Consider the following 27,891-nt stretch of genomic DNA (forward strand, 5'->3'; position numbering starts at 1 on the left):
GGTCCATCTTTATTGGCAAACTTTAGCCGGAGGCTTCTTCGGCTTATTTTATTTCCATGTAACTCCACAAACCTCCTCCTACCATTAAAATGTTTTCATGGAGATGGACATCAGTCTAATGATAAGCCTCATGGTGTGGACAATGGGAATAAAGTGCAGAACCAGGACACATATTCCTTTCTTAGGAAGAATCTTCTTCAGTCATATAGCAACTCTGAGAAAAACTGAGCAATCCGTTCCTCCACTCCTAACCAGCTCCAACAGAGCATTAGGAGATTTGTTGAATATAGTGTGGTAGGGGAACCCTAATGATGCTTTTGAAATATAGCTTTGACTACCTGCTGCCTGGATACTATGTTCCAAGTTCTAATGTCACATATAGTGCAGTCATAGTAACATCAGTGGGACTGATTGAAGTGAGTAGATAAAGATAAACTGGAGAATGGCAATTTGAGGTAATATACAGAGAAGAAGGCTGAGGATGGAAATGTAGTGTATGGCTGAGAGACGGGATAGAAGTAGAAAAAAATCATAAGTGTTCTGGCCTTTTCCGGCAGTCATTGTAAATTTAAATGCCCATTTGCCCCAGAGGAAAGGAATCTAAAAAAAAAGGTGGCAGAGGGGAGCAAGCTAGGGAAATTGGGTAAACAGCTTGGACAGGAATCACCTTGGGTCCTCACGGATGGCAGCTCTCATTAAGATCTGATATTATTTACAGCTTGTATTTCCAAAGCAGGATCCTATTCACCTCGTATTACCATCCCATTTATCATGAATTAATTGTTTACTTATAAACTTTCTCCCTGACAGGAGTATTTGTTTTCCCTTTAGACTGCTTACTCTGATGCACAGTAAACAAAACACAGCATCTCATTTTGCGAAATTTTATATCAAGGGCTAATATGTTCTCTACGTCCTGAAAAGGGAGGATCTGATGCAGAAACACTGTTTTTATTGATTGTATAAAAGTACTTTAACTGTGTATTTTTTCTTATAAGAAACTGCAGTTTATGTCTGTGCCGATATACACATATGGGTTAAAATATAAACCCTATATATGTTAAACACTTTGTCTGCATCTACACTAGCAAGTTCTTTCAAAAGATTTTTAAAAAGAAGGGGCTCCTTTGAAAGACCCCACAGAGTGTCAACACACAGAAAGTGTCCTTTCAAAAGTAAACCAAAAGACTGCGGCCCTTCTTTCGAAATCGCTCTTCTACTCCTGTTTCTGGAAGAGCACCTTCTCTCAAAAGAAAATGTATGTAGGTGCTCCAGGCCCTCCCCTTTTTTTTTCCTGAAAGAGCAGTCCTCATGGCACCTGATTTTTTGAGCCCTGGCCTGTTCTTGCAAAAGAGCAGGGGCTGTATGGATGCTCTCTTTCAAACCCTGAAGGGACGCCAACCCAGGGCAGTAGGGGCTCACACAGCTGGTGTGGCTCACAGCTCCCCACTCCCCACTGAGGACTAAGGTCTCCCACCCCCACTCCAGGCCTCCCTCCAAGTTCAGTTGCCCCCACTCCTGCCTCAGAAGCCCACATTGCCTATTGTTCCCCCCATTCTCCCCATTTATAGTTTCTTGTACAGATTTTCATAACCACACAGTTCAAATGTTTAGTTAAAGGGTTTATTTTTCACTACCCCCATTCCCCTTGTGAATGACGGGTGAGTGGTGAAGGGTGGGGGTGCTGGGGGGGTCATGATGGAGTGGTGAAGGGTGGGTGTGCAACGGGGAGGGTCCATTGGCCCATTAGCAGAGGCCTCTGCTACTGCCATATTGCTGTATTGGAATTTTGCCTCAACCCATCCTATTCCATCAGAACAATGGATGCTGCAAAATACATCATCATTATCATCAATGACCGTGGGCTCAGCACCCGTTGGTGTCTGATGCTTCTCTCACTATTTCCTTCCATCTTTCCCTGTCCAGTGCAGAGTGGCTTAGTTCCTGTAGACTAGCTCCACACCAAGCTACTATATCATCTACCCATTCTCTGTGGGGTCTGCCTCTCCTATGGGAACCATCCATTATGCCAAATACCAGGGTCTTGATTTTTCATTCGTCATTCATTTTGCAAATATGCTCAAATAGTTGTAGCTTCCATTTTATAATCTTCTGCAGCTGGTTCTCCTTCAGCTGTATCTTTCTATATAATTCCTCACTGGTGACCTTATGCATCCATCCTATTCTCAGAAACTTTCTTTAACAGCTCCTTTCGAATGCCAATATTCTTCTTTTTGAATCTTTCGTTATCACCCTTATTGCAACATACAGGAACAGCACAAAACGTCTGGTATCAGTTTTACAAAACAAACAGAAAGCAGTGATACAAATTTTGTGCCTTGCTTCCAAATATTCCTATGGGAAAGAAAACACTGAGTCCCATGAACATGCAATACAAAAGAGCTGACTTGTTGAGAGTCCTTGGCCTTCCTGTGGACATTGGGAATAAAGAACTTCATGTGGCTAAAAATCAAAATCATAGCACACGGAAACATTTGTTTGAAGATGTAATGTAAATTGAGATCAAGAATAGGGCACAAACTTATGGGCCGGATTCTTCCACTATCTTACAGCTGTGCAAGAGGGGTTACCTCCCTTGTAGAGAAACTAGGATCCTTTGAGATTTGTGTTCCTATGAAGCACCTTCACATCAGTATAACCATACACACATGTACACTTTATCAAAGATTTTCATCAGCAGAATTTGCAGGTTCCCATGCGCACCCTAGACACCATCAGGCTGCAGTAAAAGTGTATATAGAAAGAGGTGAATTTGCTGCCACTCCAGTTATTTCTGAATCACAAATACCCAGAGAAAAGCTCTGTGGCTACAATCCCCAAAGGGCTATACATCCCAAAAAACTTCACTTGCTATACTAGTCAAATAACTTCATCTTGAGAAGTGTCCCTTGCTCCTCCTTGTCAGCTTACAGTAATACATTGCTGCTCTCTTGTCCATCATAGTTCTGAATGGGTGCCTTTTGATGTATGACTGTTACGCTTGCCAACAGTTCCTAACTGCTCTGAGCTCCCATGTGTTGAATGCTGGATTGCCTCCTAATAGGTCCATTTGCGTTGAGCTAGGATGTTGGGGCCACCTGTGTTTCATCCTATCAGAGAGGCATCTGCAGTGGTAATCCTCAAGGAAGAACACTGGATACAGGCAACTCCCACTCATGCTTTGTGAGTCATTTCACCAGTTTAGGGAATAAAATCATTAATCTTCTATGTGGTAAGCCAGTATAAAAACACCTGTTTAAGGATGAGACATTTGGCAGCTCCTAAGTCTTTCAGGTATCCTGAAGGTAACCCTCCAAATTCCTCTAGCTGATCATCCAGGAAGGAAAAAGATGTTGGCCTACGTGTTTTAACAGTGGGGCAGACAGCTTCACTGGGCCCCTGGGCAAGGTGGAGGGTGGACCTTGCTCCGTGGCCCCCCACTGCTCTCCCAGAAGGGATGAGACCCTCTTAGCACCAGAACAAACCCTCTGATGTCTCAGTCAATGTTGTGTGCAATCAACACACACCTTACTTCACATGCCCTTGTTTTACACGGGTATCACTTTTGTCATACTAGTAGGAAAAGAGCTATGTGGATGAAAACCAGCAGAATCTGGCAACCTTTCATGAGGGTAATGGTAAACAAAATGCTTTGTGTGCAATACATAGAATGCTGATGGACCACAGGTTGTCCACCACTGCTGTATATATGAGCACGTGAGCACACAGCGGCAAGATCTGAATTCACATGGCCTTTCAGTTTACATCAAAAAAATAATCTTATAGCATACATTTAAAAATGTCTTCAGTTATTTAATACAGACACACTAAACACAGCAGAGATTGTATGCCTGTCCTGCTGAACAGATTTCGGAAAGTGGGCTGGATTATCAAATAGGCGGCGCAGGCCAGCCACGGATGTCTAACTATAGTATAGGCATACTCTGAATGCTACCACAGCATCACTAATACAGAGTTACAGCAGAGATTACTCTTCTAGCAGTTGATCATCATTGGGGTCACAATGCAGAGGAAATCCTTCTATATTTGCCACTAGTTTGAGCTCTTTAAGAATATAATCAACACATCTGGTATGTAGATGAGAGATCAGTGCAGGTTTACAGAAATGCTATTATCTCGTCACAGCTGAAAGTTGATCCAAACCTTGAAACTTGAAGACAAAGTCAATGTGTATTGCCCCATTTGGATTTTTCAACTTCTGCAGAGAAATCTCATGTCCATTGCTCTGACTTAAACTGGAAAGCAATATGCAGAAAAAAGTGGGCTTCTGATGGGCATTTAAGAGATTTCAAATAGCAAACCAAGCTATTAGGATGTTTTCCCATGTATTTATTCAACAAGTATTGTCCAGAATGTGAAAATTTTAATTGAAAAGAAAGCTAAAATACTTGCCATCCTGAGCAAGTGAATGTGGCAGTGGAATTTGAAGCTGTCTCATCTAACCTCTGAACAAGGAGAGAGCTGTATTAGCACTTCAAAAGGCCAGATCAAGCAGATCAAGATTGCAAAGGCAGCTCTTGAGCACACAGATATTTAACATTATAGTGAGTTATGTGCCTGATTTTCTAAATCCTGGGAACCATAGGCAGCTAATAAATATGAACACAGAATTATCACCTCCTTAGTCGTTGCTTTGTGCATGTAAAACAGGCTTTTGCATGCAGAGACTGTCTGCATACACAAGCTCAGTAGTCCTGCATATAAAATTAACCAAGTGGCAGAGCATGTCAGTGAGGTTCTGGAAAACACAGAATGACATTTTTAACCAGAAATTTCCACCAGTAGAATGTATATACCTTCTAAGGCATTGCTAAGAAACATCAAAAGGGACACTTTCTCTAAGTTTTTTGGGATGATGGGGCTCCCTCCTTACCACTGGCACACCTCTTGGTGGCTCATCTGGGGGTTAGCTCACCTTTCTGCAGTATTCCAGCCATTGTCTCAGTTTCACCCTCCAGGACTCTGACTAGCTGTCTTTCCTGTGACTCATCCCTCCAGCCAGGCACCTTAGCTGTCCCTCTGCCGTTTGAGGCAGTCCTCTGTTCTATGTCCAAGGCTGTGCCACTTCCCCAATGACTGGTAGAGTCTTAGCTCACGGACTGTGTGCTCCACAGCTATGGTCTATAGACTCAGAGGGGCAGTGTACTAGTCTGTAGCTTCACAAATAATAAGCAGTCCTGTAGCACCTTAAAGACTAACACATTTATTTATTAGGTAATGAGGAAGTGGGTCTTACCCACAAAAGCTCATTACCTAATAAATACATTTGTTGGTCTTTAAGGAGCTACGGGACAGCTATATACAACCTCCCGCCAGCCAGGTGCTACTTACCATAAAGTAAGTAACGCTTACTACCTTCCTCTGTCTTCGCTATGGCACCTCTGGATTTATCACCGATACAAACATTTTCTGCAGCCTGTGGACGGGTGGGGAAATTGTTTGGAATTTGTGTTAAATCAAGTGTTCTAGTGATCAGATAGTTATATATGCAATGTAACATAAGGTGAGAGATAACTTATGTGTAGAAATAATTTCTACTGAGAAAACAATTATATTTTTCTTGTTCCTGTATCAATGCTAGCAAGGAGAAAAAAGTGCCACAGAGTGAGGAAGTAGTTAAAGGAAAGATATGCTAAGTCTCTCATACTTGTAACTAGAACACCTCTAATGAATGGATATTAAGAGCCAAATTCTGCCCTTACATACCATAAAACCCCACCGAAGGACATAATGTGGCTGCAGAAAAGAAAGTCAGGGCAGAGAATAAAGATTAATTATTGATACGGAATACAGTGAACCCTTGACATGCACAATTCTGAGTTAAATGCAACTCAAAATCTCCCTTCCCCCATCCCTGGCTCAACCCCACCCCCACCCCAGCACACCCCCGCACACATCTCCAGCTCACTACCCCCGTGCGTGGCTCTGGTTCAAAACCCCCTGGCCCTGGTCCAAACCCCCTATGTGTGGCTCCAGCTCAACCCCCCATTCTGGTTCAACCCCCAGTGCATGGCCCTGGCTCAGCTCCATCCCACCCACGGCCCCAACCCACCACCAGGCCTAATCCTCCCTAATTGTGCCCCCCCAACCCCAGGACTTACCTTTCAAAAGGAGCTCCAGGTGCTCCTGCTGCTTCCTTGGATGTAGAATTTGCATTCCGCCAGGGGAAAAAGCCATCCCCAAGTTATGCAAAGGTGCCAGGGAACACAACCCTTGCATAACTCAAAGGACTACTGTAACTAGGCAAACACTTCCCTGGGCCTTTCTCTAAACTTGACCATGATCTCACTCTCTCTCCTGTCTATGCTCTATATAAATATTGTGTGTGTGTGTGTGTGTTGACTTGCCAATATTCATGCCTCCCTCTGTGGTGTTTTCTTACCTCTGATGTTTCCTTATTTCTCAAGTACAGTTCTTCCAAAGCTTATTGAATACAGGCAGGAAACATTCATTTTGCTAGCATCCTTTTCAGAAAGGCTATGATGTCACTTTCCAGTTGGATGGGTTGATTAAGTAAGTGATACGTGTCTGTCATGGTTAAATGCTCAAATGTGGCTTTTTAGAAGTTATTTACTTAATATGCAAAGATGGAAAAAGAGGACGTCTTTGCTATACTTCAAGAATGTCAATGTGTGTAATTTGAGAATAAAGGCATACTTATCTAGAAGATTCACATATGAGCCATGTCTACAGGTGCTGGCTACTTCAAAGTAGCCGCACCAACTTCAAAATAGCGCCTGCCACGACTACACGTGGAGGGCGCTATTTCGAAATTGACATCGACGTAAGGCAGCGAGACGTCGAAGTCGCTATCCCCATGAGGAGATGGGAATAGCGCCCTACTTCGACGTTGAACGTGGAGCCGATGCGCGTCCCGCAACATCGAAATAGCTCTCTCCAGCCCCTGAGCTCAATGGTCGCCGCGTGCAGCGGCCCCTTAAAGGTCCCTGCCCCCTCCCTTCCTGTGCAGGAAGCTGAGAGAGCGTGCAGGCGGCAGCACAGCCACACGGACGACCTGCACGTCTCACAGCAGCCCAGAGACATCCCCCCCACTGCGATGGCCACCCGCCAGCCCCCCAAGCGACCCCAGGGGACCCCCCCACAAGGGGAGCCAGGGCTCCCAGCCCAGCAGCCAGGCTGGGAAGCAGCAGCAGGGGTCCTCCTGGACGGAGGCCGAGCTTCGGGACCTGCTGGGGCTCTGGAGTGAGGAGGAGGTGCTCCAGGTAATGGGGAGCAAGAGGCGGAACATGGATGCGTTCGCTCGTCTGGCTGAGGGCCTGGCCACCCGGGGTCACCCTGCCCGCACTCCGGATCATGTCCGGAGTAAAATGAAGGAGCTGCGGCAGGGTTATGCCCGGGCCCGGGATGCAGCCGGCCGATCTGGGGCCGCCCCCGTCACTTGCCCCTTTTACAAGGAGCTCAGGGACATCCTGGGCCCCTGGCACACCTCCTGCCCTCCATCCATGCTTGATACCTCGGCCGACAAGCCCCAGCAGGCCCCAGAGGCGGAGTCCGCCCTGGAGGTAAGCCCCACACCCCAGGGCCCCCCCCAGGAGCCCACTCCTGGGGCACCAGAGGAGGAGGAGGAGGAGGGGGAGTCCTCCTTCAGCGACACTGGCCTGTGGATCGCCATCCCCTCCCGGAGCTCCAGTAGGGCATACGCCCACCAGGTGTCCCCCGACCGTGGGAGTGGACCATCAGGTATGTACCCCCCTGGTGCACACCCCCAGGGTTGAGGGGCAGGGGCAACAGACATGACAAGGGCCGTCCACATGCCCAGATGACCATGGCCCCAAGGACAGCAGTGGCATGTCCCTCAGAAAACTGCATCAGCCCCTGCCCCCCCAGCATGACAGTGCCATGCCCCATCCCTGGGGATAGGGGGAGCAGAACTTAGGGTCCCCCGGGGGGAGGGGGTGGGACACCCATCATCAGCAGCAGCATCTCCTGGGGACGGGGATGGGCAACCAGCAGCAGAGGGGTGGGGGGACAAGAGCCACAGCTCAGGACCACACTAACGGCTGTCTCCACTCTTCTTCCCCCCCTGTGTTCCGCAGCTGCACCATCGGCGGGACCGGAGAGCACCAGCGAGGTGTCAGTGGTCCTGGACAGCCCACCGGGGCCATCACTGCAGGCCAGCCCCTCGGCGGAGCACCGACCAGCCCCAGGGCGGGGACGACGGTGGATCCAGCACCACCCACGGACAGCGACAGACCCCCAGCTGCTGGCGATCCTCTGGCGGCAGCTGGAGGTCTTGGAGCAGTGCCTGCGGGTGGAGGAGCGGCAGCTGCATCTGCAGGAGCGGGCGCTGGCCTAGCACCAGGAGGCAAGGGGGGCCTTTATGCGCACTTTCAAGCGCATAGCCGACTACCTGGCCCCCCATGCCGTGCCGGCCGCCGCTCTGCCCGCCCTGCCTGCTCCACCCGCCGCTCCACCCACTGCTCCACCCACTGCTCCACCCACCGTCGCACCGCAGTCCACCACCGAGGGGTCTTCCGCTGAGGGGGACCTGGGGCCTGCTGACACCCGCTGGCCATATCTTCCGGTCCACCCAGCCCCCAGCCAACCCTGGCCAGGGCTGAGGCTGAGGCGCGGGTCATGGCCGCCCACCCCCACCGCTGGACATAAGGGGGTGCGGGGCCCAGGACGTGCCCCCCCTCTTTGTACATATCCCCTTTTACTTGTGTTTTGTATATAGTTTCTATTAGACCCCTGTTATTTTATGATACCTGCCCCCCCATGTAAATAGTTCTCCCCTTCCTTGTCTTCCCCTTTTTTTGGCTTAATCATCATTATAATATATATAATATTTATATTTGTTTTAAATAATATAATAATAATAATAAGAGTTCAATGTTTGGTAGTTTCACGAACAACAGGTCTATTTTTATTTGCAAGGAAAGTGTGGGAGGGGGTGCTCTTGGGTGCTCTGTGGTGTGGGTGTAGGGGCAGGAAGTGTTGTGGAGGATGGGGGTTGCAGTGGGGGGCCTGCCAGTGTTCACCCTGCGGCCTGGTCGAAGTGGGCCTGCAGGGCGTCCCGGACCTGGATCCCCTCGGGGTCCACCTGGCGACTGGGGGCAGCGGGTGGCTGCATGTCGGCCCTGCCAGCCTCCACAGTCCAGCCCTGAAAGAATGCCTCCCCCTTGCTCTTGACCAGGTTGTGGAGGGCGCTGCACGCGCCCACAATCTGGGGGATGTTGGTGGGGCCCGCATAAAGGCGGGTGAGGAGACACCTCCAGCGCCCTTTGAGGCAGCCAAATGTGTGCTCAACCACCTGGCGCGCGTGGTTCAGGTGCATGTTGAAGCGCTCCTGGCTGGCTGACAGATGGCCTGTGTAAGGGTGCATGAGCCAGGGCCGGAGGGGGTATGCCGTGTCTGCGATGACGCAGAGGGGCATGGTGGTGTCCCCCACAGGGATCTCCCACTGGGGGATGTAGGTCCCCATCTCCAGCCGGCGACACAGGCCCAAATTCTGGAATACCCGGGCGTCGTGGGTGCTGCCAGGCCAGCCAACATAAATGTCCAGGAAACGGCCCCGGCTGTCCACCAAGGCCTGGAGGACCACAGAATGGTAGCCCTTCCTGTTCAGGAAGCGTCCTCCGCTGTGCTCCAGGGCACAGATGGGGATATGGGTCCCATCCAGAGCCCCAAAGCAATTGGGGAAGCCCAGGGTGGCAAACCCCGTGATGGCGGCATCCGGGTCCCCAAGCTGCACGAGCCTGTGGAGGAGCAGGGCATTGATGGCGCGGACGACCTGCAGGGGAAGGACATGGGAGAGCACCAGTGAGGGGTGTTCAGGGTGTGTCTGGCCCTCCCCTCCCAGGGCTGCCTCCCCCTCCCCATGGGTCCTCTTACCTCCATGAGGACAGCCCCGATGGTGGCCTTGCCAATGCCAAACTGCTGGCCCACGGATCGGTAGCTGTCTGGAGTGGCCAGCTTCCAGACAGCAATGCCGACCCATTTCTCCATGCTAAGGGCACGCTGCATGGCGGTGTCCTCGTGCCTCAGTGCGGGGGTGAGCCACTGGCAGAGCTCCAGAAATGTCTGCTGGCTCATACGAAAGTTCTGGAGCCAGCGGTCGTCGTCCCACTCACCGAGCACCAGCCGCTCCCACCAGTCGGTGCTGGTGGGGTAGCTCCACAGCTGGCGGCATGTGCGGGTGGAGGGGGGGGGCGGGGGGGGCTGCAGGGTCTGGGGTTGCTTCCTCCTCCCCTGGGGGCAGCTCCTCTTCTGTGGCTAGAATGTGATCAGCTGCCTCCTGCATGGCATTGAGCAGGGCGAGCACTGCTCCTACAGGGGCGGCTGTGTGGACCTCTGGCTGCTGCTGCTGCTGCTGCTGCTGGGAGTCCATAACTGCGTCGCCGAGGTGTGCGTGCCTATGGCTCTGCAGACCGCGTGCTGTGCAGGCTGAGTGTGTCTGGGAGGGGCCCTTTAAGGGAGCGGCTAGCTGTTGCCCCAGAAGTGCTAGTCCGCCCTGTGACCCTGTCTGCAGCTGGTCCTGGCACCCTTATTTCGATGTGTGCTACTTTGGCGTGTAGACGCTCCCCTGCAGCGCCTACTTTGATGTGGTGCTGCCCAACGTCGACGTTGAACGTCGACGGCACCAGCCCTGGAGGACGTGTAGACTCTATTCATCAAAATAGATTATTTCGATGTCGCTACATCGAAATAAGCTATTTCGATGTAGCATACACGTGTAGACATAGCCATGAGCATCACATGCTCTTTCTACCCTCCTCAGTGTGATCAGTTGTAAATATTTCCCCATTCCTACAGTTCTTGGTAACACTACTACTTGATTGGTTAGGTTTTCCATTAGAGATACTGATGTTGCCTACATAAATTTACACATTACTGTGATGCAGTAACAAGTATCCTGCAGGATAAATGACCCAAATTTAACCTTTAGAGACATACTCATAGGCAATGTTTGTGGTTTTGTGTATTTGCATGTATATTGTTAGAAGTTCACAAAGTGATCAAATGGTTTCTGTTTGTACTGTATTCATCTCTCTTTAAAATGTATTGCAAATCACCTGTGAATAATGGCCATCATGTTATGATAATCTAGAACACCACTGGTCATTACCTACAACCTGCAACTCAAACCACTGCAACGCATTATTAAAGACCGACAACCTATCCTTAGCCAGGATGCCACACTCCCGAAGGCCCTAGGTGACAGGCCTGTTCTCTCCTACAGACAACATCCCAACCTTATGAGGATTCTCACCAACAGCCACAGTCTATACTGCAAGAACACCAGTCCTGGGACTTTTCCTTGCAACAAAGCCTCTGCCAGCTTTGTCCACATATCTATTCTGGGGATACCATCACTGGACCTAACTGGGTTAGTCACAGAATCATAGGCACATTCTCATGTTCCTCAACTAACATCATATATGCCATCATGTGCCAACAATGCCCAGATGCTTTGTATATTGGACAGACTTCAAACTCTCTTAGACAAAGAGTTAATGGGCACAAAACAGACATAAAAACATTCCTGATCCACAAACCAGTCAGCCAACCTCTTTAGTGGAGTGGGCCATTCTGTTAATGACTTAAGAGTTTGTGTCTTACTGAAGAGGAATTTTCACACTACTTTGGAAAGAGAAGCTGCTGAACTTTCTTTTGTATTCAAATTTGACACATTAACATGTGGTTTAAACCGGGATGTGAATTTTCTGGGTCATTATAGGGGCTCATTTGCATACTTGGTTTAATCTAATTCTTGACTTCCTCCCCCCACCCCTCTACTCTCTGATTTGCTCACCTTGATAATTTTTTTTTCTGATTTGTCAACCTTGATTACTATTTTTGGTTCTCTGTGCCTTAAATATTGAGTCTGTTCTGGTCTGGCTATGGTCTGAAGAAGTGGGTCTGTCCCACGAAAGCTCACCTAATGAATTATTTTGTTAGTCTTTAAAGTGCTACTTTACTGCTTTTTTGTTCAGCTAATTACATATGAGGTTTGGGAGATGGTCTATTTGGAAGTCTTCTGGACAGCCTATTGCTCACCCAAGACTGAGTAGTTAAGAGGCTGCTAGAAAAACTGTAGAAGACCCTTAGGACCTGATCCTTTTTATCTTATATCTGTTTGAACGCTCAATGGACAAAGCTTCAAGTTACAAGACTGAGATTCTAGGATACTCTGATATCCCTAAAATGGACTTGACATGATAATTCCAGATAGATGCAATAAGAACTATTTGCAATCACAAAGCTCATTAACTCTACTATGACATGTACTCTCAGAACTGTATTCATGACTGCTACGGTACTTATCTTTCAACCAATACACTTTCTCTGACCTTTTAAAATAAATATTAGTTCAGTTATTAAGAACTGGCAATAAAATATGTATTTCACAAATTGTAAGCCAGTGGAGATCTCCTGAGAACAAGTGCAATAAGATCCCTGTGGTTAACACTTCTAGGTAAGCAAACTGCTACAGTCTCCACCAGCTGGAGTTTAGATTCTTTTTAGATACAGTTTTAGGAATAGCACACTATCTTTTTCTAAGGGTTGGTTTTGATGGGATTAATAAACCAGCATGCACACAAAAAGAGACAATAACTAAAAACTTGACCAGGTAGAGCACTAGAAAATACACTGTAGGAAACAATCCTGCAGCAACAGGAAGATATGGAAAAACAGAGTTACTCGTAACCAGGAGTTCTTTGAGATATGTAGGCTACGTCTACACTAGCACACTATGGCTACGTCTACACGTGAAGCCTACATCGAAGTAGCCTATTTCGATGTGGCGACATCGAAATAGGCTATTTCGATGAATAACGTCTACACGTCCTCCAGGGCTGGCAACGTCGATGTTCAACATCGACGTTGCGCAGCACCACATCGAAATAGGCGCAGCGAGGGAACATCTACATGCCACAGTAGCACACATCGAAATAAGGGTGCCAGGCACAGCTGCAGACAGGGTCACACGGCGGACTCAACAGCCAGCTGCTCCCTTAAAGGGCCCCTCCCAGACACACTTGCACTAAACACCACAAGATCCACAGAGCTGACAACGAGTTGCAGACCCTGTGCATGCAGCATGAATCCCCCACTGCAGCAGCAGCAGCCAGAAGCCCTGGGCTAAGGGCTGCTGCACACGGTGACCATAGAGCCCCGCATGGGCTGGAGAGACAGCGTCTCTCAACCCCCCAGCTGATGGCTGCCATGGAGGACCCCACAATTTCGACGTTGCGGGATGCGGATCGTCTACACGGTCCCTACTTCGACGTTGAACGTCGAAGTAGGGCGCTATTCCAATCCCCTCATGAGGTTTGCGACTTCGACGTCTCGCCGCCTAACGTCGAAGTTAACTTCGAAATAGCGCCCGACGCGTGTAGCCACGACGGGCGCTATTTCTAAGTTAGTGCCGCTACTTCGAAGTAGCATGCACGTGTAGACACAGCTTATGACGTGTATTATCTACACATCCTCCGGGGCTGGTGCCATTGACGTTCGACATCGAAGTAGCAATGGGGAACGCTGAAAAGAGCTGCCCCGGAAGGAAATGTGGAGTGTCCACACACACAAGTGCTCCCCGTCCAAATAAGGGGCCAGCAAAGTCTGCGGATGGGTTCACAGGCTGGACGAGCTGCAACAGCAAGCTGCTCCCTTAAAGGGCCCCTCCCAGACACACTTGGCCTGTACAGCATGAGGTCCGCAGAGCCAACAACCAGTTGCAGACCCCGTGCACACAGCATGGACCTCCAGCTGCAGTAGCAGCAGCAGCAGCAGCAGTAGCAGCAGCCAGAAGCCCTGGGTGAAGGGCTGCTGCACACGGCAACCACAGAGCCCCACAGGGGCTGGGCAGAATGTCTCTCAACTCCTCAGCTGATGGCCACCATGGAGGACCCCACTATTTCGATGTAGCAGGACGCAGACCTTCTACACATGCTCTACTTCGACATTGAATGTCAAAGTAGAGAGCTATTTCCATCTTTAGATAGGAATAGTGATTTTGACATCTCGCCGCCTAACTTCGATTTCAACGTCGGAATAACGCATGGTGCATGTAGACATGGGCTACGTCTACACGTGCACCCAACTTCGAAATAGCTTATTTCGATGTTGCGACATCGAAATAGGCTATTTCGATGAATAACGTCTACACGTCCTCCAGGGCTGGCAACGTCGATGTTCAACTTCGACGTTGCTCAGCCCAACATCGAAATAGGCACAGCGAGGGAACGTCTACACGCCAAAGTAGCACACATCGAAATAAGGGAGCCAGGCACAGCTGCAGACAGGGTCACGGGGCGGACTCAACAGCAAGTCACTCCCTTAAAGGGCCCCTCCCAGACACACTTTCATTAAACAGTGCAAGATACACAGAGCCAACAACTAGTTGCAGACCCTGTATATGCAGCACGGACCCCCAGCTGCAGCAGCAGCAGCCAGAAGCCCTGGGCTAAGGGCTGCTGCCCACGGTGACCACAGAGCCCCGCAAGGGCTGGAGAGAGAGTATCTCTCAACCCCCCAGCTGATGGCCGCCATGGAGGACCCCGCTATTTCGATGTTGCGGGACGCGGATCGTCTACACGTCCCTACTTCGATGTTGAACGTCGAAGTAGGGCGCTATTCCCATCCCCTCATGGGGTTAGCGACTTCGACGTCTCGCCGCCTAACGTCGATTTCAACTTCGAAATAGCGCCCAACATGTGTAGACGTGACGGGCGCTATTTCGAAGTTACTGCCGCTACTTTGAAGTAGCGTGCACGTGTAGACGCAGCTATGGTGTGCTATTTCAACGTTGTGCCAGCTACCTTGAACTAGCCGGCTAGTGTAGATGCACCCATAGTCTCTGTCTGTATTCTTTACCACAGTACCCAGGAGCGCCATGCACTGAAGTCCAGAAATTCTAACAAGCAATGTGAATTGACTGGCACATGCACAGTAGATCTTGTGTGTCCATTTGAGGACACGCGCTAGCGCAGGCTTATGCCTCTCCAGTTTCTCTCTTTGTTGTGAATCTAACAGGATCCAAAGCAGAGGTGATGGAGGGTGGAATACAGTTAGGGAGCACATGTTTCAAAAGAACTTTTCCTGTTACATATAAGTAACTTCCTTTTTTTTTCTTTGAGTACTGGGCCAGTGCATATGCTACTTGTGCATGACAGAAAAGCAGTGTTCAAACCGGATGGCAGTGAGAGGAAGCCAGCAGCAAAGATGCTTGTGATATTGCACTTTCCACTGCAGCAGCTGCAGCAGAGGTCTGAACTAGCTTGTAATGCCTAGGATATGTGTGGATGGAGATTAGGCAACCAATTTGTACATGTCTATTATTGGAAAGCCCTGCAAGGACATAGAGGAGTCTTGTGCCCTGGCTCCAAAGGAAGAAATTATGCCCACTAATCTGCTGTGCTTGATGCATCCATAAATCTCATAAGTCCACTTAGATTCTTTGAAAGGATACTGCTTGGCCCCATAACTGTTACACTAAGACATGGAAAAATCTTGATAATTTTCCAATTGATTTGGTCCTTTGCAGATAGCATGCCAGGGCATATCTGATGCCAAGGGGATTAAGTCTTTTCCTTCAGTAGAAATGTGAGGTTTCAGAGAAAAAATGCAGATAAGTGGATACTTTGGCTGACATGCAATTCAGAAATAACCTTGTGAAGGATCTTAAAGGGTTACTTTTTCCCTGTGAAAAAATGTGTGAGGAAGGTCTGCCTCAAGGGCTCACTCACTCACCCGCTGAGCTGAAGAGACAGCAACTAAAAATGCAACTTTCATGGACAGGTGGGACACTGAACATTTTGCCAAGGATTCAAAGGGTCATCTGGTGAGAAAGCACAGGGAGAATGAGACTGAGATCTCTTTAAGGTAAAGGTCTTTCCAATGGTAGATCAGCCCTGACTACTCTCATTAATCTTACTGTAGCTGGTTGAGTGAAAACCAAAACATACACTTATAAAAGGAAAGAAGGAACTAATAGCTTTGAGATACACCCACAGTAAATAAATAGAAAGATCTGGGGTGTTTTTGTTAAAAAAGGATACCTGACATAATCTAAAATGACTAGAAGACGAGCAGTGTCTGAAGAAAGTCTGATGATGTTACAGCTAGATAGAGAAATGTCTCACTTTAACCAACCAGCAGGGCCTAGCTGAATGTCTCCCACTTTGGGTAAGAAAGTAGGGTGGCAGCTGGAAACTCTTGGCTTCTAAATAAGCTTGAGATCTAGAAGCCTCTGCTGATTGGCTGAGCCTCAGTTAGGGGAGGGACTTTGAGGCAGTTCAGGGCTTTGTAAAGCAGTGTCCAAGCAAACAGGTGAGCTTGCAAACAGGGGACTGAAAAGAGGGAGTTTAGAGAGGGAGTTTGGAAGGGAGTGGAAGGGGCCAGGGATCCTTGCCTTTCTTTTAAATCCCTGTTCTAGGATAGTAGACATGGATAGTGACAGGTTGCTGTTGTTACCTGCTCAGGATGTGCCATGTTTGTCTTCCTCCCTGAGGAAAGAAGGGTTTTCTCCTGCACTAAGTGCAAGCTGGTCTCCATTTTAGAAGAAAAAATCAGAGGACTGGAGGGTCAAGTGTCAACCCTACGCTCAATCAGGGAGGATGAAGATTTCCTTGACAGAAGGGAGCATTTAATCTTGCAAGCACAGCAGGTGGAAGAACCGGGAAGGGTGGTAAGGGATGAAGAAGAGAACTGGCAGCATGTAACTTCTAGAAGAAAAAGAAGGCCGGTACATGAATTCCCCATCAATATAGAGGTGAGTAATCACTTTCAGGCTCTCTCCACTGGTTCTGCGATGGTGACTGCTTTGGAAGGAGCCTCACTGGAAAAAAATCAGAAGGGAACTGCTTCTACTGCAAGACATGGGATGTGTAGTCCTAGGGGTGGGGGTTTCAATGACCACCACCCCCATAAGAAAAAGATAGGTGGTGGTGGTTGGGGACTCCATCCTAAGAGGGACCGAACCATCCATCTACTGACTTGACTTGGAATCTCGTGAGGTGTGCTGTTTACTGGGAGCTTGAATTCAGGATGTGACTGAGAGTCTTACAAAACTGCTCAAGCCTTCAGAATACTACCTCTTCCTACTTCTGCATGTGGGAACAAATGATACGGCCAAGAATGACCTTGAGCGGGTTACTGCGGATTATGTGGCACTGGGAAGAAGGGTCAAAGAATTTGGAGTGAAAGTAGTGTTCTCATCCATCCTTCCTATCGAAGGGAAAGGGCTAGGTAGGGACCGTCGAATTGAGGAAGTAAACGCATGGTTATGCAGGTGGTGTCGGAGAGGGGGCTTTGGATTCTTCGGTCATGGGACGCTGTTCTGGGCACAAGGATTATTGGGAAGTGATGGGGTCCACCTAACCAAGAAAAGAAGGAGCATTTTCGCAAGCAGACTTGCAAACTTAGTGAGGAGAGCTTTAAACTAGGTTCACTGGGGGACGGTGACCAAAACCCTGAGGGGAGAAAGGAACTTGGAGGCCAGGAAGAAATGCAAAGTGGAATGTACAACAAAAGTGGACCCCTGGTTTGAGCAGAGAGGGCGGGAAGATCGACTGGTTATCTAAGGTATTTGTATACCAATGCCAGAAGCCTGGGTACCAAGCAGGAGGAATTAGAAGCCCTGGCTCAGTTCAAGAACTATGACTTGATTGGGATAACAGAGACTTGGTGGGATGACTTGCATGACTGGAGCTCTGTCATGAAAAGGTATAAACTGATCAGGAAGAACAGGCAAGGATAAAAAGGAGGAGGATTGCACTGTATGTAAGAGTATGAGTATGTATGATTGCTTGGAACTCCAGTACATAGAGGGAGAAAAGCCTGTTGAGAATCTATGGGTCAAGCTTAGTCATGTATGCATCTCTGGAGATGTGGTGGTTGGTGTCTGCTACAAGCCGCCAAATCAGGATGATGAGGTAGATGAGGCTTTTTTTGGATAACTGAGAGAAGTTTCCAGATCACAGGCTCTCATTATCATGGGGGACTTCAATTACCCTGACATCTGTTGGGAGACCGATATGGCGGTACACAAACAGTCCAGGAAGTTTCTGGAGAATGTTGGGGATCACTTCTTGGTATAAGTGCTGAAGGACCCAACCAGAGGTCATGCACAGCTCAACCTGCTGCTTACAAACAGGGAGGAACTAATAGGGATGGTAGAGGTGAGTGACAGCCTGGGAAGCAGTGATCATGAGATGGTACACTTCAGGATCCTGACCAAAGGAAGGAAAGAGAGCAGTAAATTACACACCTTGGACTTCAGAAAAGCAGACTTTGACTCCTTCAGGAACCTGATGGGCAGAATCCCCTGGGATGCTACCATGAAGGGAAAAGGAGTCCAGGAAAACTGGCAGTATTTTAAGGAAGCCCTATTGAAGGCACAGAATGAAACCATCCCGATGTGCAACAAGAGAAGTAAATATGGTAGGAGACCAGGCTGGCTTACTGGGGAAATCCTTGGAAAACTTAGGCACAAAAAGGGAGCTTACAAAAAGTGAAAACTTGGACAGATGTCTAGGGAGGGGTATAAATGTATAGCTCGAGAATGTAGGGCAGCTATCAGGAAGGCAAAAGCAAAACTGGAATTGTGACTTGCAAGGAATGTGAAGGATAACAAGAAAAGTTTCTACAGGCATGTTAGCAAGAAGAAGGTGATCAGAGAGGGCGTGGGGCCCCTGCTGGATGAGGGAGGTAACCCAGTGACAGATGACGTAGAGAAAGCTGAAGTACTTAATGCTTTCTTTGCCTCTGTCTTCATGGACAAGGACAGCTCCTGGACTAATGCGATAAGTGATGCACTGTAGGATGAAGGTGGACAGCATTTGGTGGGGAAACAAGAAGTTAGGAGCTATCTAAAAAAGCTAAACATACATAAATCCATGGGCGTGGACCTAATTCATCCAAGGGTTCTGAGGGAGTTGGCATATGTCGTTGATGAGCCCTTGGCCATTATCTTTGAAAAGTCGTGGAGATCAGGAGGGATACTGGATGATTGGAAAAAGGCAAACGGAGTGCCCATCTTTAAAAAAGGGAAGAAGGATGATCCAGGGAACTCTAGGCTGGTCAGTCTTACATCAGTCCCTGGAAAAATCATGGAGGGGCTCCTCAAGGAAGTCATTTTGAGGCACTTGGAGGAGAGGAAAGTGATCAGGAATAGTCAGCATGGATTCATGAAGGGCAAGTCATGACTGACAAATCTGATTAGTTTCTATGATGAGATAACTGGCTCTGTGGATAGGGGAAAATCAATAAATGTGATTTATCTTGACTTTAGCAAAGCTTTTGATACGGTCTCCCACAATATTCTTGTCAACAAGTTAAAGGAATGTGGATTGGATAAATGGATGGTAAGATGGATAGAAAGCTGGCTAGAAAGTCGGGCCCAATGGGTAGTGATCAACGGCTCGATGTCAGGTTGGCGGTCAGTTTCTAGTGGAGTACCCCAAGGTTTGGTTCTGGGTCCTGTTCTGTTCAACATATTTATCAATGACGTGGATGAGGGGTTGGATTGCACCCTCAGCAAGTTTGCGGATGACACTAAGCTAGGAGGAGAGGTAGATATGCTGGAGGGTAGGGACAGGGTCCAGACTGACTTAGACAAATTGGAAGACTGGGCTGCAAGAAATCTGATGAGGTTCAATAAAGACAAGTGCAGAGTCCTGCACTTGGGCTGGAAGAATCCCAAGCATTGTTACAGGCTGGGGTCCGACTGGCTTAGTAGTAGTTCTGCAGAAAAGGGCCTGGGAGCTGTAGTGGACGAGAAGCTGGACATGAGTCAACAGTGTGCCATTGTAGCCAAAAAGGCTAATGGCATATTAGGCTGCATCAAGAGGAGCGTTGCCAATAGATCCAATGAAATGATCATTCCTCTTTATTCAGCTTTGGTGAGGCTGCATCTGGTGTACTGTGTCCAGTTTTGGGCCCCCAATTATAGGAGGCATGTGGACATACTGGAGAGGATCCAGTGGAGGGCGACCAAAATAATTAAGGGGCTGGAGCATATGACCTATGAAGAAAGGTTGAGGAATTGGGACTGTTTAGTTTGCAGAAGAGAAGACTGAGAGGGGACTTGATAACAGCCTTCAACTTCCTGAAGGGAGGCTGCACAGAGGCTGGAGAGAGGCTGTTCAGAGTGGTCACGGATGGCAGAACACGGAACAATGGTCTCAAGTTGCAATTGGGAAGGTCCAGGTTGAACATTAGGAAAAACTCTTTCACTAGGAGGGTGGTGAAGCATTGGAATGGTCTACCCAGGGAAGTAGTGGAGTCTCCCTCCCGGGAGGTGTTTAAGTCTCACCTCAACAAAGCCCTGGCTGGGCTGATCTGATGGGTTTGGTCCTGCCTAGGGCAGGGGGCAGGACTTGATGGCTTTTTTAGTTCTCTTCTGGGTCTATTGTTCTATGATTCTATGATTCTGTGAATAGCCTGAATGGCTGCTAAATAGCAGCTTGCTCTTTTTGATGTTCATCCAAATACCAGGCCATAAAATGAAGCAAGTTTGGATTGGGCAGTGTGTGTGTGTGTATATGTCCAATCATGCCCTACTCGTCAGTTAGAGATTCAGAAAGAGGTAGGTCCTGATTAAAAGGCCAAACACTTTCAGGAGCTCAGGGAATGACTCTGGCTCCATCACAATGGACCTTTCTCAACACCAGCAGAATGGGAGGAAAGCCATATCTGAGATAGTTTTTTGTGACAATAGGTAAGTATCAACCTGGCCTCTGGCTCCTCTGGAGTGCCACAAGTTTACTGTTTGAGATGCAAAGATACCCCATTGAAGTGGTATAACTGACAATGTTGATGCCAAAAGACGGCCAAGAAAATACAAGTGTTGGTTGTTGTGGGATTGAGAAAGATTTATAGATTTGTTTATCTTTAAAAATCTTTCCTCTAGAAAAAGAAAACCTTTTGCCATAGCTGGATCTAGTTTTGCCCCAATAAAGAGGATTCTCTGAGATGGGATGAAAACTGACTTCTCCCAATGTATTTGTAATCCGTGGCTGGCAAAAAGGAAAGCTCATAATTTGAAATATATATAGCTAAAATAGAAGAAAACATTTTCCTCCCAAAGGCATGTAGTTTTTTCCCTTCTTTGTCAGATGGAGTGGAGTGCAGTCAAGCACCTTTTGACCTCTGTAAAACTGCTTCTACCATTAATGAATCTGGAGACAGGTGGATAAGGAACAGTGTCAGACCATCATTAGGACACTGGTACAATTTATCAGCCTTTTTCAATTAAGGTTAAGGTGAAGGATTTTTCAGACTCTTTGTTGATTTGTTTCCAATAGCAGGAGTATCACTATTTGTCTAGAAGCTGCTCACAGAATATCAAAAAATGGATGAGATTTCTCTATTGTGTCTGAGGGAATAGCCAGTCTCTTAGCCATATCGTTCATTAACTCATGAAATGCCACTGCAAGTTTTTAAGATGATGAAGCTGATTTACCTCTTACATTTTCATCTGTGGTGTCATTCATCCAGAGTCTTGATTTGACTTTTGCAACCCCATTAATTCCTCTTGTTCTCCCAAAATTCCTTTCCTGCTATACGATTTGGCAAGGCTCACACATTGTATCAGTTCCATAGTGTTTGAATTCAGTTATTGTATCCTGTTTTAGTGCCCACTTGAGGAAGCCCTATTTCTGTATGCTGGAAATTCTTGACCAGAAGTTGGAAAACGTCACTGGGGTCATCACAGCCAAAGTCGTACTTACCAGGCCAAATGCCCTTATTTAGATCTAGATGCATATTTTTTATATAAAGCAGATATTTCAATCCATAATACTCCTTTTTCTCTAGATATCCACAAGAAGGAGAATCTATTGGAGTATATTCTGTTCTTGCTCCATCCTGCCTCCCTGGAACCTAATTTAAAACCTTCACTCCTTTGGAAAGTCAGAAGATGCTTTTCTCTTTTATCAGGTGTAACTCATCTCTTCCCAGCAGCCCTTCATGGAATGCACTTGTGGTTGAGAAATCCACAGCTCTTCTATCAAAGCCATGCATTCCATCTGGGATGAGCCTGTCCTTGTGTGAGTCTTTCATTTGGGAGGCTGGACAAGAGCATATTTTTGTATCAACTAGTAAAATTAACTTGCATCCAAAACTGTTAAAAAAGTTTTGGATGCAACTTAACTTTACTAGTTCATTATTCCCAGGAAAAGAAGGAATGGGAGTGGTAGAATAAGGACAAAGGACTTAAAAAATCCTGGTAGGTAGATCCCATGTGAATGAAATCCAAGAGGAAAAAGGAGAGAAGGAGAGCTAGCAGTTTCTGAAAGAGATAATATAAAAGGCACAAAAGGAAACTATTCCAATGTGAAAGATGGGAAGAACAACAACAGGACAGTGTGGCTACGTCTACACGTGCACCCAACTTCGAAATAGCTTATTTCGATGTTGCGACATCGAAATAGGCTATTTCGATGAATAACGTCTACACGTCCTCCAGGGCTGGCAACGTCGATGTTCAACTTCGACGTTGCTCAGCCCAACAGCGAAATAGGCACAGCGAGGGAACGTCTACACGCCAAAGTAGCACACATCGAAATAAGGGAGCCAGGCACAGCTGCAGACAGGGTCACGGGGCGGACTCAACAGCAAGTCGCTCCCTTAAAGGGCCCCTCCCAGACACACTTTCATTAAACAGTGCAAGATACACAGAGCCAACAACTAGTTGCAGACCCTGTATATGCAGCACGGACCCCCAGCTGCAGCAGCAGCAGCCAGAAGCCCTGGGCTAAGGGCTGCTGCCCACGGTGACCACAGAGCCCCGCAAGGGCTGGAGAGAGAGTATCTCTCAACCCCCCAGCTGATGGCCGCCATGGAGGACCCCGCTATTTCGATGTTGCGGGACGCGGATCGTCTACACGTCCCTACTTCGATGTTGAACGTCGAAGTAGGGCGCTATTCCCATCCCCTCATGGGGTTAGCGACTTCGACGTCTCGCCGCCTAACGTCGATTTCAACTTCGAAATAGCGCCCAACACGTGTAGACGTGACGGGCGCTATTTCGAAGTTACTGCCGCTACTTCAAAGTAGCGTGCACGTGTAGACGCAGCTTGTGACTTCATCAGAAGCGTCTTAATGAAATAAAAATCAAATAGAAGTCCTACAAAAAGAGAACAAATTGCTAAAGATAAGTACAAATCACTAAGTAAAAAAGACTAGTGCACGCGTGTAAGAAACAACGTCAAAGGCAAGCACAAAAAGAATGACGTCTAGAAAGAGTCATAAAAGGCACATTAGGAGTAAGAGATAGATGAAGGAAAGTGTAAATCCACAATTTAATGGGGAGGAAGAGCTTATAATGGATACAAAGAAGGCTGAGATGCTTAATGCCCATTTTCCTTCAGTTTTCACCGAACATTAATTGTGACCAGATGTTTAATACAATCAATATTGAAAACATGGAGGAATGGACACAAAGCATTGTGGGGGGCGGGGAAGAGGTTAAAGAATGTTTAGTTAAAAGTTTGATATATGTAAGTCAGTGGAACCTGATGAATTTCATTTTAAAGTACTTAGGGAACTAACTGAAGCAATTGGAAGCGGGTCTTTGCCCACGAAAGCTTATGCTCCAAAATATCTATTGTTCTATAAGGTGCCACAGGACTTCTTGTTGTCCTTAGAACCACTAGTCATTATCTCTGAGAACTCATGGAGGATGGGTGAGGTACCAGAGGGATGAAGAAGAGCAAACACTGTCCCTACCTTTAAAAGAGGGAACAGAGAATACTCAGGGAATTTTAGATCAGTCACCCTAACTTAGATATTTGGAAAGATGCTGAACTAGACAAATTAAATATGTAAGTGCCTAGATGAATAGTAAGGTTATAAATAACCAGCATGTGTTTTTCAAGAGCCAGTAATCATAAATCAAACTAAATCCCTCATTGGCTGTGTCTACACTTAGTAAAAGCTTTGAAATGGCCATGCTAATTGCCAAATCGAAGAATACTAGTGAGGCACTGAAATGCATATTCAGCGCCTTATTAGCATGCCAGAGGCTGCAGCACTTTGAAAATGCCACAGTTTGCTCCCGCGTGACTTGTCTACACCAGGATCCTTTTCGAAAGGACCCCACCAGCATCAAAATCCCCTTATTCCTGTGAGCTCTACATTGTTAAGGCCTCTGCTGGAGTACTGAATACAATTTTTGATCCCACACTTTATGCTCCGTGTCCACTGAAGGTACAATATGATGTGATCAGCTTGATCTGCAGAAACATATATTTAGGCTAATAATAAAGGGGAGGGTATAAGGATAGCTACATACTGGAACAGTATCCCAAGGAATGTTACAGAATTACTGTGGGGGAGGGTTTTTAAGAACAGGTTAGACAAACGTCTGCCAGGGATGCTCTATTTAATCCTGTATCAGCCCAGAGGGCTGGACTAGATGACCTCTTGAAGTCCCTTTCAGCCCTATATTGCTATATTTTAGTGATTTACCACCTTTAAAAGGCACATCCTTTTAATATGAATTTATTGTCTTGAGACTTACTTCAATTTTACATCCACATACAGTACAGAAGATTCTCGCAATGTTTTTGTTTGTAACCATTTCAAAAACAATGATTCCTCCCAGTCCACCTCTCCCAGTTTGCCCCCACTGCCATGCAGTTTTAAATAAGTATTTATTTCCTTGTACAACATTAACACCACTATTTAAACTTGATATATCTAGAAGTAGCCGCTGCTGCTAAATCAGAAGATACTTTTCTGAAGTCTTCTGCTACTGTGTCTGGTCTGTCCAGTATCAGCAAAAGAGCATGGATTTAAATATTTTGCCTTATTGTTAACCTATGCAACCATTAACTGCCTGCAGAAGGATCCACTATTCGCACAGTAAATGAAGTCTTCAAAAGATGGTGGAAGCTAATAATGGACTCATGAAGTCTCACACAATTGTCTTAAACCCAGATAAAGTTGCCCCCTTGAGACTGAAAACCAGTTTCAACAAATAAATGCAAACTATTTTAAGTGTTAATCCTATTTTCAAGCCCTTCATTAGCATTGTAGTTTGTTTTATTTTAGTGTAAGTATCAATAAGCAGGGTAGAATTGATTGTGTGTTAATTTTACCGGGCAGTTTCAAACGTAGGACAAGGCTGAGCCTCATGGGAGCATCCTTTAACTTCAAAGGACATGAGAAAATTCCCAGAATGCCCGTAGAATTAGAAAGGCAAATGTCCAAGGACAGAAACATGTTTCTAATACTAAAATCCAGAAAGTGGCGGTAAAACTGACTAGACAACTCTGACAGAAATATTAAATGATCAGTTACCTCTGATCCATAATTCACATGGTTTTCCACAGCAGTTGAACAATGTCCAACTGAGGGTTCAGAAAGGAAAAGCATTAGCATTAGTAAATATTTTCCCAGGGGAGACCCCCCCAAAAAACCCCACAAGCCTAGTGCATTTATCAGATATAATTTTAAGATGCAATTCTTAAATGATTCTTTCCAATTTCTACCTGAAGGGGATGGAAACTGCCAAATGTGAAAACTCAGGCCCAATGAGGAGTGAAGAGAAAAGACAGTTATTTGTTTTCATCCTTGGTCTTCTTCAAGATGTGTTGACCATTTCTATTCCAAATTAGGTGCCAGAAGTTCTTCCTTTAGCATTACCCCCAGGGGAGTGATATAAGAGGTGCTGCCTGCTCCCCCAAGCATAGGTCCCTTCTTGTTAGAAACTCTGACAGTGGGGAAGGAGAATGAGTTGTGCAATGGAGGCGAGCAATACATCTCAAAGAACACCAGTCATGGAAACAGGTAACCGTCTTTTCTTCTTCAAATGATTGCTCATGTGCATTTGAAGGCAGGCAGGAGTTCATGGCCTGGAAGACCATAGCACATCTTGGTTGAACCCATCATTGTCTTTGGCCTGCCAAGTCATGACATACTGAGATATTCATGTGTGGACAGAGGACCACATCACAGCTCTACGGATGTCCTAGATCAGGATGTGTGCCACGGAGGTCGCTGAAAATGCCTGTGCTCTAGTTGAATGGGCTCTGATGAATGGTGGTGGTGGGAGTTTTGCTATCTCATAACAAGTTTTTATGCAAGAGGTAATCCAGTTGGAAGTCCTCTGCAAAGAAACTGGGAGATGCTTGATCATTTAATATTTCTGTGCAGCAGTTCTAAATTCAAGTCAAGGTATTAATTTCTGTGACTCTTCTCACTGACATCACTGCCACCAAGAAAGCAACCTTCCAGGACAAGTAGGATAGGGAGCAGGAGCCCAGCAGCTAGAAGACTGGGTTGGCAAGCCTGGGGAGGACCAATGTAAGGTTTCTCTGTGGACAGGGATTCATACCTGCACGTAAAGTCTCTTAAGACCTCTCAGAAACCTATCATGTCATAGGTAAACGCCATCTGGCCCTGGACTGGCTGGTTAAATATGAAGATGGGGTGAGGTGCACAATAATAGAAGGGTGTGTTCGCCCCTGGTTCATGAGCTGCAGCAAATAATCCAAGATGGACTGTGTTGAAGAAACTGAGGGACAAATACTGCTGGACCCCGCTCTGAGCAGATATGCTCCTCCAGGTTCAGTCAGGGAGCCTCCATGCTGAGAGATGTGAAGACTTGAGGCTGGCATGCAGAAGTCAACCATGATCCTGAGACAACAGTTCAGGATAGTTGAGAAAGGGCCAAGGAGAGGCTACTGCCATATTCTTGCATGTGCCCGACCAGTACTGGTGAGGTCATGCTGGAGCGATAACAATAATGTGCACTTTGTCTCTCTTGGTCTTTACTAGGACCCTGCCCATGAGAAGGACTAGAGGGAAGGTGTATACCAGACTCTGTGCCCAGGCCAGAAGAAAAGCATAGGAAAGGGATTCACTGGTTAGGCCCAGCCAGGAACAAAGCATTTTCTCTTTTGCCAGCTGGCAAATAGATATGCTTGGGGAGTTCCTCACCTCTAGAAGGGGCCAGGCCATGTCTGGGTAGAGCAACCACTCCGGGTAAGCGGAGAAGTCCCTGCTGAGGTAATTCACCAGGGCATTTTTAATACCCAGGAGGTGTCGGGCTTCCAGATGGATGTCTTGGCTGATGCAGAAGTCTCAGAGTCAAAGGAGCTCTTGGCAGAGTGCTAGCTGTTGATGTAGAACATTGAGCTCTTGCAGTCTGTCAGGATTCTGACCATTTCTGCTGGACAGGTGAGGCAGGAAAATTCTGCAGACCACCTGCACTGTTCTGAGCTCCTTGCCACAGATGTACAATGCTGCTTCCTCCAGGGAATACATTCCATGGGTCAGGAGACTTCCAAGGTGTGCACCCCATGCCAGGTCTGAACCATGTGACACCAACTCATTTGAGGGAGTGGGGTTGTTGAACAGGACTTCTTTTAAGATGTTCTCACTTTTAGTCCACTCATGTAGTGAGGTTAAGATCCTTGGGAAAGGGTGATGACCTTTTTCAGGTGGTAGCTGGATTGGAAATTGATCAAGGCCAGCCATGCCTTGGGATCAAGTAGTACAGGAATAGAACTCTTTGTTCTTGTACTTGTGAGGAACCTTTTTGATGTCCCCAAGCTGTAGGTGAGAACAGGGGTTCTGCCACAGAGTGGTTATAATGTTTGACACCCTTCATGTAGGAACAATGCCACCTTAGTGGGTGACATGCAATAAGACCATTGAAGAGTGAGTCTGATGGCACCTGCAATTCCTCACTGTGAAGCCTCAAGTTTGACACAATCCACTTCAGCAATTCCTGATGAGCCTTGACATCATCCTGAGAAAATGAAGAAAAGCCAAGATAGCGTCCTCTGGCAGCAATGCAATTTGTACTGTGGGTGCTCCCATGTCCCCTGGGGGTCCAGTAGCTGTTTGTCTGGTATCCTTATAGGCACGAGGGTGGCTTGCTTTGGGATCTCT

The sequence above is a fragment of the Carettochelys insculpta genome, chromosome 1 (genome assembly GCF_033958435.1).
Source record: "Carettochelys insculpta isolate YL-2023 chromosome 1, ASM3395843v1, whole genome shotgun sequence".
In the NCBI taxonomy this organism is placed as follows: domain Eukaryota; kingdom Metazoa; phylum Chordata; order Testudines; family Carettochelyidae; genus Carettochelys; species Carettochelys insculpta.